At 32.9% G+C, this 15,125-nt stretch overlaps 1 long non-coding RNA gene across 1 annotated transcript in view; it reads right to left on the bottom strand.

Annotated features, from left to right (window-relative positions):
- LOC134470573 (uncharacterized) overlaps window positions 1-14,216 on the bottom strand; it is a 159,787-nt gene extending 145,571 nt beyond the window's left edge. Inside the window, exon 1 of the long non-coding RNA XR_010039513.1 lies at window positions 14,138-14,216. This is a non-coding gene — a long non-coding RNA (uncharacterized LOC134470573). The remainder of the gene's footprint in view (window positions 1-14,137) is intronic.
- Between the last annotated feature and the right edge of the window lie 909 nt (window positions 14,217-15,125).

Genomic DNA, 15,125 nt, shown 5'->3' with positions numbered 1-15,125 from the left:
TAAATGCTGAATTTTCCCACTATTTTACTTGCTTTATGCAATTCTTTGTTCTTCATGGAAAGAATCCGGAAACCAACTCCAGAAGGAAACTCTAGTACCTCTAAACCTGATAATACCATATTGTTTTAATGTGATTATGAGTTATTCAAGCTCCAATTTTATTTTATTTTATTTTTTTTTATTTTGGTACTGGCAATTGAACTCAGGACCTCACGCTTGTCAGGCAACCACTGAGCCACCGAGCTAAGTCCCTGGCCTCAAGCCCCAAATGCTAATGGTTATTATTTTTATAAGGCACTGCCTTATATCATATGGCATACTAAGAGCTCTAAACTCATACTTAATGATTTTTAAAAAGTGAAGAAAATGTTATTACACTGCTTTTGAAGTTTACAAAATCAAAATAGTAGATGTTCCATACATGAATGGAGGAATCAGGATTTCAAACAACGTATATCATTTTTCAAAAGCAGTGATCTCAATAGGCTTACTCTGTCACTACCTAAATTTTTATGTAATTGCACTTTCCAACAGTTACAAAGTGAACTGTAAATGCAATGACAAAGTATTATATTTGAAACTAAAAGTAAAGAACCAGGCAAATACAAATATAGTTGCTTTATGTCATAATGAAATTATATGATAAAACAATATACAAATGAACAACTGTTTTGAAGAAATAATTTACAAAGAACATATACAAATTCCAAACATATGCAGAAACACTTAGCCCTACTGTAAAGTACAAATTTAAAATATATAAAACTATTTAATGAAGTGAAATTAGGAAAAGAAATTTTAGGCACTGCTAAAAAGAATGAAAATTGACAAAATTACTTTTTAAAAAATATTTGATATCGTTTGCAGAACCTAAATATTTTTATATCTTATGACTCTGAAGCACAACCCCAAGAATATAAGCAGTTAGAATTTGTACCTGCTTGTATCAAGAAAAGTGACACAGTAGTCATAGATGCATTATTCAGAACTATAATCTAGAAACAATGAACATTTTCAGCAAGAATAGAATAGATAAGTAAAAAATGATCTTTTGTGCAATGATATTCTATAATGCAATAAAAAAACCAGCTTTATAAAAATGATCTGCTGCTCACCACAAAAAAGAATTACATAAACATAACACTGAGTGAAAGCTTTAAAAAAGCTAGATAAATTTCAATGTTTAATGATACATGATAGTATATAACTATGTATTTCCTTTGCCACGGAGACAAGCAGTTCAAGTTGGTGCTTATAATTGTGGAACTCATTAGTGGACAATCAGCAAAGATTCTCACTTACTGGTAATATTCACTATTCTGACTTTGTTAGTGGCTATATTAATACTCACAATAAACATATTTTTGGATACTTTTCAATGAGTGCTCTACATCATACATAGGGTTAAAATTAGTAATTTTTAACTGAAACAGATAAAGGTTAAGAAAATATGTACCAGATTTCAATTTTAAACACAGGAGTGTTTATCTGTTAAAAAAAAAAAAAAGCCAGTCAGGAGAACCTGTCAAATGTTTGTCCAAAATTGTGGCAGGATACTCACTAAGAGTTGTGTAAAAATGATCAGAAGGATGGAGATGTACAAAGGAAATGTGGGCCCAGTAAGATAACTAGTAGGTTCATTTCACAGAATGTTTTTATAGTCCCTCACTAGTTGACAGAAATTATTTGATTCTCTGTATCTTACAATCTTTTTATTTCTTAAAGATATTTGCAAGGGCAGATTAGAAATAAGAGGAAGGAGTTTGCTGATGGCCTTTCATACTGCTAGTGGTTAGTAAGTCCTGTTAATACAAGGGCCTTTGAAGTTCTTATTATATTAGCAGATTTTCAGAGGTCTGAAGAATACAGAAGCTGAAACAGGAAAGCATTTAGGAATAAGAATTATAAGCATTTATATATATATATATATATATATATATATATATATATATATATGTGTGTGTGTGTGTGTGTGTGTATGTGTGTGTGTGTTTGTGTGTGTGCGCATTTTCACCATGTCACAGTTGCACAGACATGCATGTGAGTGTGTGTGTATGTATGACTGAGTAACTAAAATATGCTCTAATAGTAAATTTCCAACATGCAACACAATAGTCCACAGTAGGTCTCCAGACATATGCATCCCGCATCTTTCAGCTTTGTACCATTTGATCTACATTTCTGCATCTCGGTTTTCCTCATTGTTCCACTCTATTATCACTTATTTGACCTTTTATCAGTGTTTTAAAATAAAGAGTTGTCACATAATAGTTTCTATTATTCAAATTACTACTTCTTTATATTTTTTATGTTTTTGGTTTCTTATTTATTTTTACTTCCTTGTTGCTTTTTTAAAGATGGAACTAAAGTTTTCATTTATAATATTTAAAGATTTATCAATAAAATGTTTTCTCAAGTAATATATCTTGCTTCTTATATACAACCTTGCTTTTGATTTTTTTCTGTTTTTTGTTTGTTTGTTTTGTGCAGGAAATCAAACTTAGGACCATGCACATGCCAGGCTGGTGCTTGTGCCACTGACCTATATCCCCAATTCTTTGTTTCATCATGATACATTCTATACTGCATTTAAAATGGATTTTTTTTAAAAAAACTGATTCTTGATGAAGTTTCTACAGGTAAATATTCTAACGCCAGAAGGATCTAAAAACATGATATATATATGAATGCATTTGAGTGTATTGAAACATTTTACATAGCTTTGAGACAACAGAGAAAAGCTAAAAGTAGTCTGAAAAAAAGAGAAACATTCCAGGAAACAATTTTAACCTTCTATGAAAGCAATTTAAGAAAAGAGCTTTGGTTGAAGTGGAAGGGTTATTAGTTTCGCTTGCTGAAATTCAGAGGTGAAAAGATGTTTCACTCTAGACATCACTTTCTCATTTCAGCTGTCTTTGTTCAATAATCCTCATCTCAATCCATCACCACATGGTGTTAAACTACACTGTGCCACTGAAATTCTCTCACTGTGTTCCAGATACGAGAACCAGTGGAACTGTTATTTTACCTGACACTCCTTTGGCATTCCAACTTGTTGATTATTTACCTCTATCCTTCGTTACTTTTCCTGTAACTACTGAAGCCAATTTCTATCCTTTTAACTTTCCTTTATATCTTAATTATAGTTTATCCAGTCACTTAAAGTGTATTTACTAATGTTTCTACTTATTAAGTATGGTTCTGTGTCCTGATAAGATAGTAGTCATCAATATAAATGCAATAGGTGTCATTTTAGAGATTATAATAAAATAAATTGCTATCTATACCTGTTATATTTGGCACCAAAGAAAGTGTTCTTTGAGTTTTCAGTTCTTCACTTAGAAATGGATCCTTAAAAATAAAATAATCTTAGTTTCAGTTATATGAAATTTAAATTTTTATATGTACATTTTTAATGAATATTTTATATAGGGCAAAGCACGAATGTAGGTTGAAAAAATCTTACACATAAAGCTGATACATTTTAATATAGGTGCTTTTAGTATATAGTATGTATTTGCTACCAGAAATTATTTTTCAATTTGTTCAGCACATATTTTAATTGTATAGTAATATATGAAAACATTGAGATATTTTAAATAAACTACATGAATTACTTTTAAAAATATATTTTTCCGTCTCTAGAAATATAAATTATTTTAAAGATAAAAGCCATGCATATGAAATAAATGTTAAAAAAATCTAAATGTGATAAAATTTGTATAGGTGAAGGGCTATCAATTGAACCCAGTGCCTCACACATGTCAGGCAAGCACTGTAACACTGAGTTAAATTTCCAAGTCACTGATAGTCTTTCTTTGCTACAGTAATTCATCACATAAATATTTCATTTATACAGTGGAGTAATTCCATTTATCTTGTGGAGCAGTTTATCTGTCTTTAAAATAAACTGGATAATAAAAATGGTACCACTTTACAGATTTTTTCTTTTCCCTTTTTTTCATTTTTGCACTACTAAGGATTAAACTCAAATTCTTCTCATCGATACACTGAGTTATGTATATTCCTTGAACTTTTTTTTTTTGTAGTTTTAGACAGGGTCACACAAAATTACTAATTGGCCCTGGCTGTGCTTAAACTTTGAATCCCACCAGAATTCTGTTCAGTAAGCATTTCAGAGCTCTAAGATTGTAAGAATGGGCCATCATGCCAGGCTTTCACTCATCATTTTTTAAAGGAAAGTACATTTGCTGATTTCTTACCAGAAAGTAGTTTATTTTCAAGGTAACTATCAAATGTTCATTGAAAATAATAAAGATTTATTGGGCATCTAAAGTTTACCAAATAACTGTTAGGCACAGGAGACAGAAACGTCATGTAATGACAAGCAGGATCATTCTAAGTTTTTGAAATGAAAAATATTTTTTAAATGGCTCATAATAATATATTCATAATACAATGTGGAAAGAAAGTGTATTATATTAGTTAATTGAAAAAGTAGATGTTTACTAACATATAAGTTTGTATCAGTCAGAGTTTACTAGAGAAACATGTATAATACAAGAGATATAAATGTGTAAGAAATTACAAGATGGGTTTATAATGGTCAGTCACAAAGTCAGATGAGGGGGCACGGAGAGGGTATCTGCATGCTGGTGGTTGAAGGATTCAGTGTCTCATGCAAGTCCATATCACAAAGCCAATTAATCTACAGTGGAAAAGAAGAATCTACGACAGAAAACTGAAAAGTCTAAGATGAAGGCTGAAGAGTTTTAGGCAGAATCCAGTCTGTGCCAGAAGCCAGGAGATGACACCCAAGCTCAAGATGAAGACTGGAGCTCCTTTGAAGAACCAGCAGTCAGTCTCTCCTCATTTGCCTCTTACTGTATGCAGGCTGCTCCACTGGGGTGGGTGTCACACTCACACCATCTGTGTGCCCTCCTCTTGCATACACTGAGGATGTTATAAACTAGGGCCCCTGGTCTCCTGCTGAATCACTTAAACATCTGACCTCAAATTGCACAATGAATAGTATCTTAGAAAGGTAACGGCTTGTCCTGTACACCTCAGGATGTAGAGCTGCTGAGTCACTTAGTTAAGCTTCTAGATTCTCAAATTGACACAATATATAAACATAATGAAGTTTTTGTAAAGTTCCTTGCCATAAGAACATTCAGTGCAGAAGCATAATTACATAAATCCTGGCTCTGTTGTATGATGACACTTCACACAGTGGAACGAATGAGCCCAAACCCAGGCACAACTCCAGTCATATAACATACATGCCAATTCCAATGCTTTAGAAATTATAAAACTCAGTGTTTAAGAAATTTAACTTTCTTCAAATATAATATTCTTGATAGAGTCTTACAACTTCATTAGTGTTCTAAATTAACACAAAACATCTGTCTCTAATCCAGTATCTTGGGCTGAGAAAAAGCTAACATCATCAATGACTTCCCTTTAAATATTCAAAAAGTATGTATACTTTGAATACTTTAATATTTGATACAATTTTATGATCTTCCTTTCTCCTGAATTTTGGATTATGAAGATTATATTATTATGTTTTATACTGTCATATTAATGGCCACCAAATATTTCATAAAGGACATGAACTACAACATTTGCATGTTTCCATTTTATATTCTGCTAAAATTTGCTTACATTTCCTTTAAGAAATTTCTGGCTTTGGGCATGTTTTGAAAGCAGACTCATAAAAGTTTAAACTAGTAATTATTTTGTAAGTTTATCTATATGAAGTTTAATATCTAACAAAAGAAGATAAGGGGCAAAATTAAAACCTATGTGAATACAATATGCTAAGAGTAGAATATATAGGATAACAGTATGGAAGAGCTTACTGGTAAGATGAGACTATCCTATTTTGTTTTGGATGTTATTTATACAGTTATGCACAATTGTCAAAAATTAAAATGAGGAGGCAAGTAGTCCAGTCCCACATATATAGTACTTGCTATAAATAAGGCTGAGGCAAAGGTTTGAGGATGACATTGATAATATAGGAAAACCACGTCTCAAAAAGTTACTATGAATATATATGAATATATATATATATATATATATATATATTTGTGCAAATTTAATTTTGTCAATTTTATCTTAAATATGTGATATGGAAGATAATGCTAGTGTAATTGTCAAAAAGTACAAATGTATATGCAACAAAGCCCTTATTTACAAGTAGAACACTGTAGAAAATAAAGTAATTGTTCTGATTTTCAAAGGAATTACTCTTCCAATGAGGAATTCTGAAAGAAAATAACAGAAAGCACAATGCAAGAAATCATGAAATTTCTGTAAGACAACAAATGCGTATGTATCTTATGTGAAAGAAAGAAAAGGCAAATTTAAAAACAAAATTGCACCGTGCAGCTGTCTTCATCCTGTGATGCAGCCTCAGCACAATGATAGGAGCCTGGCAGGCTCCACAGCATCCCCCATCACTGGAACACTCAAATGAAGTTTCCACCTCGACCAGCTGAGCCCCACCCAGTGACCCCCACAATGGCCCGGAGCCACCTGTGCTCAGCCCTGCAAGCCAAAAGTGCACACAGCAATCTCCATCCCACAGTGCAGCCTCAGCATGTCACGTGGAGCTTGGTAGGGTACTACTCAGGATTCCCCCATCACTAAAGGACCCTCAGGAAGGTCCCTCCAGGCCTAGTTGGGCCCTGTCCAGCAACCAGCGCTGTCCCTGAGTGGCCGGGAGCCACCTGCACTGTGCCTCATAAGCCAAATGTGAGCACAGCAATCTCCATCCCAAGGTGCTGCCTAGACACATTGCTCGAGAGACTGGTAGGGCCAAGCCCAGTGTCCTTCATCACTGGAGGACAATCAGGAAGGTTCCTCTGGGCCTATTTGGGCCCCACCCAGTGACCCTGAGTGGCTGTGAGCCACCTGCAAGGCCTAACTAACAACCTCCACTCAACTGGGGAAACTCCCTGCAGTAGGGATAGATATTCTCAACCCAAGAAAAACTGAAACCTTGCCATTAGCTTCCCTAAGGGAACACAGAAAAATGACAAAACAAAAGAGCAAAATGCAACTTCAAACCTCCAGCCCATTCCAAGCAAGCCTAGGAGATGGACATGGAAGAAAATGTAAGCCATACTCGCTGGAACTCTTGAAATGATAGCGGCAGAAGTAAACCAAACAGGTCTGGGAAGCTCTAAAAAAAATTCAGATCAGAAATAATCACTCAGGTAAAAGAAGAAATGATAAGCGTAATGAAAGAAATGCTGAACACATCTGAAGAAGACATAGTTAAAAAAATTAGAGGAACACTGCAAAAAGATGACAACCTTGAATGTACACAGTGCATGAAGCAGATTCAAAGAGATATCCAGGAAATATTCCATCTTAAGTTGGCAAAACTGTCTCAGTGAAAGTGGATAGACTTTCAGATCTGGAAAACAAGATTGCAGCTAGTAAAAAGGAAAAGAAAGATCTTTTAAAAATAACAAGGAATCAGGGAATAACGATTCAACAGCTGCAAAATAATGTAAAGAAAAACAACATGAAATTGATCAGTATAAATGAATAAGATGAAAACACAAATTATATCAAAAGACTATTTATGGAAGAAATAGCCAAAAATTTCCCAAATATGAGAACAGAAACTGACGTAGAAATAAGTGAAGCATATCGAATTCCAAATAGCCAAACCCAAAATAAAACTACAACCAGTCATATAATAATCAGCATCCCAGAATATTCTTTCATAACATGAGGTTTTTTTGTGAGAGAAATGTGGACTGTGGAACTAAGAAAGTGATTGCTACATTTTCTCAAATTTAACTAATTTAAATTTAAATATGCATAGCCACAAATAGCTAGGAGTTACTGTAATGGACAACACAGCATGACAGAGAATCTGAGTGACTAAACTGCAGCAAGTGTGGACCATTTTACAGAAGAGACCTATGTCTGCTTTCTCCCACGACTTCACAGCAGACAGAAGAGGAATCCTACTGAAATGGGGGAAAATAGAAATCAGTAGAAATCAGACTTTTACTGATCTTCTGTGAATTGATATGCCAGATTTGAATTCTGAGACCTAGAGAAAAAGTGAGTCTTCACACATTCATCAACTCAACTTGCCGCCTCCCCTTCACTTGGTGGTCTTTAGCAAAAGTAAAGGGTGAAAAACCAAAGCAGGGAACAAGGCAGGAGGCCTGGGAAGCACCTCTACTGGTGCAGGCAGTACCTTCCTGAATTCATTGCAGCCACCTGCTCAAGGCCAGAACAAGCAGCCAGGAAGAGACAAACAGGGCAGACTTTCATCAAAAGCAGTATTCTGGCCATCAGAAACCTGGAGAAAAGACAGTGGATAAAGGAAAATATCCCAAGACTGACAAAGCCAAGAATAGAAAGGAAGAGAAAAAAGAATTTCCAAGTAACCCCAAAACCTGATATCCACCTTTTAAAATGTATAACCAGGCCTTTAGTTTTCTGAGTCCTCGTAGTCTAAGACCTCTCTGAGAAAATGCCCCAATCCTTTCTTTGAAATGTTTGAAGAAGGCCTTAAATGGATTCTAACTAAAGCCAACATAAATCCTAGACCAAGCTGAAATACAGATTACAAAGACTTAGGTGACCACCCTTCACAGGTTGTTTGAAAATAATGAGGCATGTATATCTTGAGATATATTATTTACCTTATATTATTTTCTCAGTTTTGTTGAATTTTTAACACAATATTTGCATAAAAATAAGAATAAAAATATGCTAAAAGAAGCAAGAAATTCATAGTTTGAAGAAGAAATAGTCAATATAATTAATTGATAGATGCTAATGCAAAAAATGGAATATACTTTCAAAATTTTAAATTAATTTATATGCTGATTAAAAATTCTTTTGTCGGCAACTAAGGTGAAGTAAACCACTATTTCACAGGAGCACATCTTAAGACTTGATTGTGAGCCAGACACAGTCACTGATATTTTTATGAGATTCAGTAGGTTTGATGTATTTAGGCTAATTTGTTTCAACTAAAAGAAAAATGTGCTTTCATTTGCAATAACAATAGAAATTTATTTTCCTATTTATATATTATCATTTCTTGATGTCTAAATATAGATTCTAGAAAATCAATTGACAATAGGATCTTGACTACTTGGCTTTTTTGACCGTATTTAACAATCATTTGTTTGTCTTATATAATTCTGTTAGGTTGAAAACGTCTTGTTCATAATGCTTTAACAAAGCTCTTTAAACATACATGAGATATATGGTATATGTATCATATATATGTTTATTACTGCATATTTAAAAATTATATATAATGCTGCATACACTTTAATAGTGTATGAAGAAAGCGTAATTCCACAAGACATTTACTTCATGCATTCTCTATGCTTCTCCACAAGATAGATTTCATATTCTACCATCCAATATCAATTATTGTCTGACTGTTTTCTTAGTGGTATCTGTTGAAATTCTATAATTGTACATTTTGATAGAAATACTATCAAAAAAGGCACTGTATTCTCTCCCTTTTTGTGTTTCTATAATTCTAGTTCACTGCAGAAAGGCTACATTTATCTGAAGTCTTTGCATCCTGTATGTATTTTGCATTTTAGGAACTCATGCCTTATAGAACATGGATAATATTCTGAAATTCTATATTGATATACTAAATTGATATACTCCAAATTGCCATTTGATGGTAAAGTATAATATTCAATCACGGTGAACCATCTTCCCTCTTTAGAAAATTCTATATTGAATAAATGATTGACCTATATGATTTCTAATTTGAGCAAAGTCCAATTTTAAAGCAATTTATAGGAATTAAAACTCTTGAAGAGTAATTAAAATACATTACTACTACCTAAATCGTGTATATCCCTAAATTGTCAAGATACTTATCATTTTTATTTCCAGCTGGGCATTTGTCAAAGTCACTTAGACAAAATGCAAGGCAATCAATTTCATGTAATACCTATTTTAAAGAACTTCCTTTGGGCATAATAATGAGCCAATTAGTATAAAAATGTAAAAATGGAAAATTATACTGCATTTTTACCATAAACAAATGAACTCATTCATAAAACTTAACTATTTACAACCTTCTATGTTATATAAAATACATATACACATATGGATCCACAGTCCTCAAATTATGTTGGCTAAAGCAAGAACACAAATGTATTTTTGTACACATGCACCAATGTTTCCTGAGGAGCTTTCACATTTAACATTTTGGTATATGTCGCCACTTAAGACTCAAAGTCATCACATGTGATTTACACATTTCAGTCTCAAGCTTACTCTTTCTAAATTCCTGCACAAATTCCTCTGCTTTTGTAAGTATAATCCAACTGCCAATTTTGTTCATCCTCCTGTCTTCTCACTTGTCATCAGAAGAAAAGAACACTCTGGCTACTCTAACACAATTCTTCTTTTGTAGGTTCTGTGAATATATTTGCTCATATTTAATGTTATAGCTGTGATGTTCTGTACTCCCACATATAGCCATATATTTCTAAACAATTTGCAAAGAAGCAGCTCTGAATAAAAGTTAAATTTAAAATAATTAAATAGAAGTGGCCATAATCTACATCACTGACTGATAGTACTATGGAAGATTACTAATGGCCACATGCTCATACAAAAAATAAAATCTTCACATCTATTTTTTTTCAGACAGGATCTCATTATGTTGCTCAGTCTGGCCTTGAATTCACTGTGTAACCCAGGCTGGTCTTGAACTCACATCAATCCAATCCTCTGCCTCAGCCACCTGAGTGCTGAGATTACAAGCATGTGCCACAATGCCTTGCACACATACTTTTTTTTTTTTTACTATTTTTATTCAGCAATGAATTCTTTCATATTATCTTGATCAACTTGAAAGATGAAACAAAATGAATAGGAGCATTATTTAACAATTTTAAATTTCAAAAATATTTTTACCTTCATTTGAAGTTTTGTTGACCCGATCTTTTTTTATATTAATATATATTGTAAATATGCATATGTAGTACACCAATAAAGATTGGGAAAATTCCCATATCTAAAATATACAAGTAGTGCAATATTTTGCTAAATCTACTTCTCAATTTATTTGTTAAGAAATATTTAACTATTTATTTGCCTTAAGCAAACAAAGGTATAGTTTTGGATCTCAGTTTAATTGTGTTGGTAAAGAAGCAACAACTTTGGAGCACCGTTTCTGTTCTTGGATAACATTCCATAAATTTAGAATGTTGAAATATCAACCTAGTGCTTATTTCTCTCAGTTATGATTAAAGTCTACACAATTTTTCAGATGAAGACATAATTGAATTGGGTCTGAGGAGATGAAAAGTTCATTTACAAGTTTCATTAATATAAAATTTGTTTTATGATCAGCTGAAGTTTTCTGTTCCATGGACTATTGATGTTCATTAGGAAATTTTCTGTCTCCTACACAAGTGCCTATTCTCCATCATCCATAAATCTGCTGGCAGACTTTTTGTTGTTTTATAAATACCATTGAAATATATTATTTTCAAAGAAATTATGCATTATTATCTTACAGGAAGTACTCAGTAATTCAGAATCATTTTTGATAATCACATAGGTAAATAGATGAAATCATCAAACCAAATTTATACAGAAAAACAGATTTAATCAAAAAGATAATTTTATTTTTAAAAATAACTAACTGTGGACCTATATTTTCTTGAAATATTAATAAAGTGACATAAATGTCTAGGATTCAGCACAAAAGGAAATAGACAAAAGAAGTCAAGAGATAGAGCCCAATTTTGGGATCTTTGTGGAGAAGACAGAGCTTAAGTTAGTTCAGTAAGTTGCATTTGCAGAGAAAAATGAGAATGGAATTCTTAATTTTAAAAACACCTTGAGCAACTGTGAGGTGGATAACGAAGGGAGAGACTAGAATAAGAAGTACTTCTAAAATGCTATCAGAGAACAGGTTTCTAACTTACTTTCCTAAACTCCAGAATTTTATGCTTACATTATGCCCAATGCCCTGTAACAGGAAATAAAATGGCTCTTATTATGTTTCTTAACCTTATTATTTCTGTGTCCTCCCACGAAGTCCTACCATTATAATTATCCAAAGCAATTTTGTGGTATAATGAAGGATATTGGGCTCAGGCCCCACTGCAGGAGACAATAGCAACTTGTGCTCTGCCCACTAATCCCAAAGCAATTGTTACTTAAATTTTAAGCTTCAGATTCAAGCTTTTCCTGCCAATTAACTGCTTACCAAATTGATTTATAAAATACAGCAATTTCTTGTGCCAGTCTTAAGGTAGCCCTTTAAAAAGGCCTTGCATCTTAATTGCTGGTGCATGCAACCAAGTTATTTTTAATTTGTAAATTTAATGAAATTCCCAATTCAATACAGAAAAGCTTAGTAAAATACATTTAAGGAAACTCTTAGTGTTTTTGCATTTTTTCATTTTCTTTTTCTTTCAAAATAAGGAAAAATGCCAACTTACGTATTAAAAGGGGAAAACAGCAAAGATATCAGAAAACACTTCATTTTTATGAATCATAATGTCTTGAACTTTAAGAAACTAGGCAGAATATGAATTAGAAATGTATGGTTTATGACTACTGTGTATTTTGTTCCCTAAATGAACTATGTTTTCCTTAAAAACAGAGATAATATATAGTACCAGGTACAACTCAGCCCCCAATGGACACTGTTGAGAGTATACATGTGTGAACACTATTTTACTGGAAATTTAAAACATACTAAAATGATAAACAGATTTGTGACATACAATGAAAGCAATACAAAAAAATGTATCTTCACAGAGTAGTTGGATAACTTTTCCATGACTAACTTCAGATATTGGCAGAGAAACAGCTGATTCCATTGCATAATTAAAATAATAGCTAGCCAGCTGGAATCTCTTTGCTATTCAAATCTTTTTTCTCATAATGACCTTTTCATAAGCCAATACAAGCAACTGAGAATCCTGACAACAAAACATTCTGACCCAATTATACACCATTTGCAGCTGTTTCAATTTGGAATTATGCTAGACCCAGTAAATAAAACTTTAAAAACATAACTGATTTGAGAAATAGGGTATCTAATGATAGCATGTTTCTGGTAGATATGCACGCTGTATCCTGTTTTGTGAATAAGATTCAAAATCCCAGATTCCTTTGAATTGAAAAGCCTTGGACAATTTTGCACTCTTAGTTCTTGATTCTTTCATTAACTTTCACAAAGTTGATTAGTTCTTCTAACCCAGAAACTGTTGACAGATCTTCTATCTCAAATCTCTCTCCAATTCATTTGGACATGACCTGAATAGAACTAGTAATTTCTAAGCCAAGATCCAAAATGCAGCTGTTTCCCTTTCCAGTACTCTACATAATTATTTTAAAATACAGGTTCTTCCAGTAAGGCATGAGAAACTACAGGATAGAAAATGGCCACTTGTCCAACCTGTTGTCCCCACCAAAGATATCAGCTTCACCTGCTTCCCATGCTGTTTGCACTTTTAATGTATCTTCAGATAACATTTTTGTGTAATAAAAATGTCTAATTTCCTCTTTAACTTATTTATACCATTTGCTTCAATTGCTGTCTGAAAAAACCTATCTAAAATCATCAAAATGTGCTAGAATATGCCCAAGAATAAGGAGCTTCATGTCTTATTTTAATTCATTTGATTTTTCTGAATTTTGTCTGTCTCTTAGAATAGGAATAACTCTCGAAATGTTCTCCGATTCTTGGATTTCCCTAATGCAATTTTCTTCTTGAGGCCAGGAAAGATAATTGAGCACTTAAAAAATAGCTATCATGTCTACCCTCATTTTTCATATGACAAAACTTTTACATTTTCAGATAGGTATTTATTAATACTGATCTAAGAAAAACCACAGATACAGACTATTATCTTCCAATACAAGAATAATTATAATTAAAGATGTAAATTAAATTTTAACAAAACACCAACTGTATACAAAATCTTATTTTAATAATTGTTATTAAACATGAAATAGAACACTTTTTCAATTTAAAAAAAGATTAACTCTGAAATGGTGCCGTCACAAGAACAAATATCTCTCTCTCTCTCTCTCTCTCTCTCTCTCTCTCTCTCTCTCTCTCTCTTTCTCTCTCTCTCTCTCTCTCTCTCTCTCTCTCTCTCTCTCTCTCTCATGCACACTCTCTTACCTCCCACCATGAGTAATTATTTCTGTGTTCATTTGTAGCGCCTTGTCCACTAAGGTGCATCCATTTTCAAATTAGGAAATGGAGCATTTTTACAGTCACATTACAGTGAACATCTGGTAATGCATGTTAATAAGAGAGTGGGAGTTCTGGTTGGTGGACTGTCAAGACTGCCCTTTTATGGATCTAGAAATGATGACATGAAGGTTTGAAAGCTGACACAGCTAATGCCCATCATAGTTATAGAAGACAAGCATTTGCTGTGTTTATGAAGGCACTGAAAAAAAGAGAAATTATATGCAAAGATCAGAGATTCGTGCAAATACATAAACGAACATGATGTACTTAAATTTAGATGTAAAAATATGCCCATATGTAGTATAAACCCACAACTTTCATCTGTAAAAACTTTATACCTAGTTAGGTTGAGTTTTATTCAAACAATGAATGAAAAAATTCTTGAAAAGGTGTGCCACCAAAAAGTTGGTAAGGCTGGACAATCAGAAAACAGGACGTGGTCTATCGTGATTCCTATGCCCCCCTCCAGCCAGTATATTCTCAAGACAATCAGACAGATTTAGAAACAAATTAATTTTATTTTCTTGGCCTTTCTTTATAAACAGAAGTTTATAAAATAAAGTTTCAGTAGATCTGAAAGTTTGCAATTTTCAATTACCTAAAATAATTCTAAAAATTGATTTATGCACTAGCGAAATGAAATTGTCCATTTTATCTAGATCCAGTAATTCTTTTACCTTTAAAAAATAGGTGCAACAATTGTTGAAAATGTCTAATTATTCATTATTTTAGAGTTTACCTATTAAAAACAATGTGAGTATTGAAACACAAAAAATGCTTAAAAAGACTTTGTTTTGTTCCTGTATTTTGCATTTCTTAGGCCTTGCTAAAATATTCTTATGTAAAAAAGCTTTGTTCTTTTTTGGTTAGAATAGAATGCCTGGAATACTGTCTCCAGTGACTCCAATACTGT

This window comes from Cavia porcellus, unplaced genomic scaffold (genome assembly GCF_034190915.1).
Source record: "Cavia porcellus strain 051 isolate PalLab524CR breed Dunkin Hartley unplaced genomic scaffold, mCavPor4.1 scaffold_15, whole genome shotgun sequence".
Taxonomy (NCBI): Eukaryota; Metazoa; Chordata; class Mammalia; order Rodentia; family Caviidae; genus Cavia; species Cavia porcellus.
This window is presented reverse-complemented; position numbering and strand designations above follow the sequence as displayed.